The 6,189-nt window shown below is 36.4% G+C and overlaps 1 long non-coding RNA gene across 2 annotated transcripts; it reads right to left on the bottom strand.

Moving 5' to 3' along the window:
- Nucleotides 1-1,992: 1,992 nt before the first annotated feature.
- Nucleotides 1,993-3,343, bottom strand: LOC112009578 (uncharacterized). Of its 2 annotated transcripts, none has more exons than XR_010632319.1 (5): nucleotides 3,236-3,343; nucleotides 3,080-3,142; nucleotides 2,837-2,969; nucleotides 2,337-2,400; nucleotides 1,993-2,173 (listed from the first exon to the last, which is right to left on the bottom strand). It is a non-coding gene; the product is annotated as an uncharacterized LOC112009578 (long non-coding RNA). The 2 variants fall into 2 exon arrangements; XR_010632318.1 differs by having other exon boundaries at nucleotides 2,837-2,981.
- Between the last annotated feature and the right edge of the window lie 2,846 nt (nucleotides 3,344-6,189).

Raw genomic sequence — 6,189 nt, forward strand, 5'->3', positions numbered from 1 at the left:
CGGGAGTGGTGACTTGAAAATCACCCGGTGGGTTTTTGCCATTAGGGTTTTCCCCATTCGTAAACAAATCACTGTGTTATTTAATTTTCGCTGCATACTTAGTTTTTGGTGATTTGTTTGTGCTTCCATAAAATTACATGATTAATTGATTAATTAATTACTTGGCTAAATTAATTAATTAGGGTTAATCACTAGGGGTCATTCAGATTGTGACCTATCAAGTGGTATCAGAGCAGACACACTCTGATTAGGGTTTAATCTTTACTGTGTTGATCCATTGACCCCTGTTTGTCATGGATAGAGGACAATCTTTAATTATACCTCCTTTATTTAATGACACTAACTATGCATACTGGAAAGTACGCATGAGAGCTTTCTTGCAGTCTTTAGATGAAAAGGTGTGGCAAGCTGTAGAGATTGGCTGGACTAAGCCAACAGAAGATCCGGCCGATTGGGATGATACTAAAATCAAGGCGGCTAACTTCAACAGCAGAGCGTTAAATGCCCTATTTAGCGCAGTCACAAATGAGGAGTTCAAAAAGATATCATCAACTGAAACTGCCAAAGAGGCTTGGATCATCCTCCAGACTACCTATGAAGGCACAAAGGCTGTCAAAGACTCAAAGCTTCAGAGGCTTACTACAAGCTTTGAAGAAATTAAGATGGAGGAGGATGAGTCATTTGATGAGTTCTATGCCAAGCTCAAGGACATAGTGAACTCAGCCTTCAATCTTGGGGAAACCATCCCTGAACCCAAGATTGTAAAGAAGGTGCTCAGATCTCTACCTGAGAGATTCCATGCCAAGATTACGGCGATAGAAGAATCAAAGGACATTGACAAGATTCCTTTGACTGAGCTAGTAGGAAACTTGCAAACCTATGAGATAGGATTATCTAGGATTGGCAAGTCAAGTAAAGGTAAAAGCATGGCCTTGAAGGCAAAGAACAGTGATACAGATGAGTCTTCCGATGATGAAGATTCTAAGATGAAGTCCTACATCACTCGGCAATTCAAGAAGTTTATGAAAAATGCCAATGGAAGGAGCTTCAACAAGGACCGTAGGCAGTTCAGTTCTTCTCAGTCTAAAAGCCAAGACAAAGGGAAGAAGGATGCTAAGGATGGAAGTCAGTACACTATTCCTGCAGGACCAAAAATAAACTCCACTATTATCAAATCAAGCGGTTACAAGTAAAGGAATCCCAAGTACCTTACCAACCTACAGTTGAACCCTTACCCCAATACCCAATTGGACTTGATCTGTAGTGACAGTCTCCACATTTGATGCACGGCTCCCAAGTACGTGACTAACCAATGCGCGGATCCAAGTACGCGACTTCAGAACACCAACTGAGGAAGAATGGTTGGCTGCAAAGTTCTTCAGTTCATCCTTTATGATGAATAGCAGGAAGATGCTTGGTTACAAAACCCTATGGTGCAAAATACACAGCAACTTCTTGATGGAAGATGAACTAGGTCAAAAACTTCGTCTGTTGATCACAATTTGCTTGAACAGAGATTGCTCAATGATAATGCAACTTGTGTCACCCTAGACGGCTCTTAAAATAATCATTTTATATGTTTAGGGTTAGAAGAAAAGAAGGTCCAAAAACATATTCACGGATCCCAAAAAAATTAGATTGGAAATCTGAATTTTTAAATCTCGACAGATAGCAGGTGTCGAGGTAGCTGTCGAGCAGGTGTCGAGCTTTAAAAACTTTGCACTTCAGCTTGCTTTCTCTTGGACAGACTTGATGACTTCAACACTTGACTTTGAAACATTGTTTCTTGAAGTATTAAAAACACCTAGAACTACCCAATTACAAGTAGAGTGCGTTTTGTCAAAGGATTAGCCAATATACATAAATAAGTGACATATGTTCTTAAACAAGTTAAAACATATATGTCCTAACAGTTCTTATAATACAGTTATGTATATAGGTAAAAGGGTTCCAATTTGAAAAGCATAAAAAATAAAAATAAAAATAAAAAAATTCATCATAAGCTTGTTTTGTTATTGAAACAATTACACTAAGATAAATGTTTGCAATCAGCTTAGGTTTCACAGGGGTGGCTGAAAAGTCTGAGAACCAATCACCCTAAAATTGAATTTTAACTGAAGATAGGCAGTAATCTTGTTGCTAACACCAAGGTACAGTCTTCATCTGATTCAACCTATCAAAAATAAGTTTGAGAATTAACTTAAGGAAAAGGAAAAGATAGGAAAATAATACTATTTCTACTATCTTGCAATCAAATTTCCAAAAATTCAAAACAAGTGAACCATGTAACCTAATCTATGTAATAAGATATATAAAGATAGGCGTAAGATATGCACCTATTTATCTTCTTGTAGTTGCTGTAAATTCACTAAAATCTGTCTATTTCCAAATTCAAAGTTCCTGCATACAGAATTCAATAATTGATAAATTCACTAAACCTGAAACAAAAGGGAAGAATGAAGAGAGCCAGTATTTGGTAAATTCAAAGCGAAATCAGAAAGGAGATGCACGAATGTAAGAAAGTAGTGGCGTTAAATCCCTCTGATCAACTGACCAGATCTCAAGATTTTTTTTTTCTCAATAAATGGTGTTATGAAGCATCTTCCTAAGTGAAAAACAATTTTTTTTTCCCTTCCCAGCTCCCAGATTACAATTTACTGAGATAAAACTAAATAAAAATTTATAGTTGCATTGTTGAGAACATGATTTTTATTACTCATTTTAAGATTCATGTGGTTACAGAGTGAAGTGAGTTACAGAAACTAAAGCTACAAATTGAGAATTGTGGCCTACTTATTTTAATTAAGAAATAAATATAGTGAGTTGAAATAATTACCTGTTTAGGTTGAAAATTTTCAATAGCTTCATTAAAAAGTTGTCAAATGTCCAAGGAATCAGCTACGAGTATAATGAAGCCATTCTTGAAAAGGAACAACTCTTCTATTAACGCCTAGTTGTGATCTTTATCCCTGCCAAACTAACTGAAATAAGTTTTAGAACATACAAAACTAAGCATATAAATGAAAGGAAAAAAAAAAAAAAAAAAGATTTTCCAACAACTTTTTCATTAGAGGCTTACATAATTGGAGTATCAACTAGCTTTGGAGATCACAAACTCTGGTCGGTTTTTATATTACATATACTGCACAAAAATATACTTCTAATTAAAGGAAAACAAGAGGAATTTGGATAATTTATCAACAAAGAAAACTTAATTTAAAGGAGATGAATGGACCTGTAGTAATATTGGACCAAAACATCCTTCTGAAATACATTCAATTAAGGATTTGAGTAGTCTTGGACCATTTCCCATCAATTTCTGCCTGGAATTGTTCCAAAAAAGTGAGGAAAAAAAACATAAAACAATGTTTCTAATATTATGTTTCATGTCAGTTTGGTTTAAGAAAAAGGGACTACGCATTCGATGTGAGAATTCAATTGATTTTTTTTTTCTCCTCTTTCAAGTGACAAACTATGTTATGTATGACTCCATATTTTTATTTTATTGATCCTAGCTTTTTATCCAAATATTGTGCATAAACTAAAATCTATCACAGCACTTCTGCATGTCTAAACTCAAAATCAGAAGACAAACCATCAGGCGCTCTTGCATCTGCTCCTCTCTTCACTCTGGCACCATTCGCATCGGCCCGAGGGTTGTTGGTAGCCTTGAAACAAGTTTGCCTCAGCCCCCTTCCCTAGGGTTAACTTTAGAACAGGCCCGTCTGGGCCTCCGTTTGTAGAATTAGCTTTAAAACACACCTGTTTGAGCCTCTGTTTGTATCTTGTACTTGTTTTTTGATTAATAAAATGATACGATCTTTGTTTCCTTTTCCTATTCTCTGAGTTTTTTTTTTTTTTTTTTTTTTTTTTTTTTTTTTTTTTTGATGGGATTTGGGGTTGGTGTCGCTGGTGGTGACGAAAAACTGCCTAACCTCACGCAAGCCCCCAACGGGGGAATCATTAACCGTTGTGCTTGTTAACGCCCTAGTTCTTCCCACAGACGGCACCAATTGTAGGGACCGAATTTGAGCACTTCTACTGTTGAGAGAGTGGACTCAAGCCCGATTGGCCCATTACAATGAATTTGTAGAGAGCGGGTTCAAGAACTAGGTCCTAGCAAACGGACAACGCCCAATGTAGAATTCCCCTCCGTTAAAGGCCCGCGCACCAGGGTTACCCTTCAAGGTCGCTCCTCGGCACCGAGCCGAGGAGCTTGACAGTGCTCTCCCCCCTCTTTCGCCCCCTTCATTTATCTATTTCTTCCCCTTATATAGCCCCTTTCCTCACAATCTCTTTCTTCCACATGTTGATCATCTACGCCACTCCCTTCTAACTGTCTGTCCCATCAACCGTTTTACTAGTACTCATGTGAGTTGCAGCAATCAAGGCTGCCCTGTCCAGAAGTCACATCCTTATTAGTGCGCCAGAGGGTTAGGTGAGTGCATTTAGTGTGGAGGTGACAACCTATCTTGGGCTTGCTCCCCCACTTAATGTTGGTCTCGGTCCTCTGAGGACAAGGTCATCCTCAGCGGGGATCCGAGCAACTCAGTCCTTCATGCTTTGTCTTCGGGCGCTCCTTCTTCCTCAGCATGGGCCCTGGGCTAGATGTAAAGTGGGCCGGGTTTACCAAGCTCTCAGGCCCCACAAGTTCTTTTATGTGTTTCTATACAATTTTATAGGCTCTATTTAGTATTGTTAGTAGAAGCAATTGGACTTGCTTGGTGATTTTATTAAAGGAGCTTACAGGTATTGATATAAATTATTATTATTTAAAAATTTTCGTCAATTATTAATATACAATGAATAATTGGATGTCATTAAAAGAGAATTGGATGTCAAATTGTAGAATAAATTTCATGGGTTTGGTTGTGCTAAGGGTGTGGGGTTAAGTTTGAAATATAACAACAAATAGAACCCAACAATAATTAACTGACATTAGGGTGATTAGTATTTGTTTGTCTTCATTGGGATAAGTATTTTTTTCTCTTTTGAAAATTGAGACTGCTAAGTTTGTTATATTGAAAGCACTGATTAGCTTAATGCCTAAGATAGTAATCAATATATAGTGTATGTTGTCTCATTTTAGTGATTTTAAGCATTCTTTGTTAGAAAGGTTATTTTAGATGAAGGCAAATAAACCTGAGTTTGAAAGAATTCAAACTGGAAGTCTTTTCCGAATTTGTTATTGGCTTCTCACAAGAGTTTGATAGAATTCCTAAATAGTGTTCATATGGCATGATTTGTTTCCCACATAAATTAGTTCCTAAATCCATACTAGAGCTTTCTACCTCCAGTTCCCTAAACTTTTAAATTCTAAGTTTGGAAAGATTCTCCCCCTTGCTAATTTTTTTAGGTTATTTTTTCAAGTCTTCTGGTATTGAAATTTATAGTATAATTAACCTTTTAATCTCATCTCTTTAGGTTATTTTAGGTTATTTATCTTTTAAGATCGTATAAGCCATCATGAATATTATTTCTTTTCAACCATGCTTTGGTAATCCAAAGAAGTAAATAAGTTCATTACGCAAGACTTGTATAACATTTTTCCTTCAGGCAATGGTGTGACTTTAAATTTTAAGATATTTCATACTTAATTCCATCTACCTTGATACTATAAATAAATTACCATTTATCTAAAAATCGTAAATTGTTAGAAACTAATAAATTTAATCATCCAATCAAAATTCTTAATTGCTATTTCTGAAATCCTATTGCAAGGAGGGTGGAGAATATTGTCCAAAGAATGATGGAAAACTAGCAGTTTATTCATGTGATTTCAAATCAATATCTAATATACTATATATGTTAAAGCAGAAGCTAAGAGAAAGTAAGGCCCAACAATTAAGGATGTTGGGAAAGGTAGAAATAGAGTTATTTTTGGTTTTTTGCTCCCATGCCTTGTTGCTTGCTTTGTTGTATATGTTCTTGTTGTTGGTTGTGTAGGGTGAATGGGAAAAGGAGGAAGCTTTATATGTTTTTGGTCGTGCTTTCCTTGGGTTTCTTTGAGAGGTTGGTATGACTGCTGTGGAGAGTTGTTGGTGGTCTCGACCCTCTTAAGTTTGTTTGCCGGAGGGAACTTTTTGTATTTTTGGGCTAGGAAAGGGTTCTGTTTATGGAGTTGAGGAGGGCTGGAACAGTGGTACTTTTTGTATTTGTTATGTTAACTTTTTTTTTTTTTTTTTTTTT

The sequence above is a fragment of the Quercus suber genome, unplaced genomic scaffold, assembly GCF_002906115.3.
Source record: "Quercus suber isolate HL8 unplaced genomic scaffold, Cork oak 2.0 scaffold_278, whole genome shotgun sequence".
In the NCBI taxonomy this organism is placed as follows: Eukaryota; Viridiplantae; Streptophyta; class Magnoliopsida; order Fagales; family Fagaceae; genus Quercus; species Quercus suber.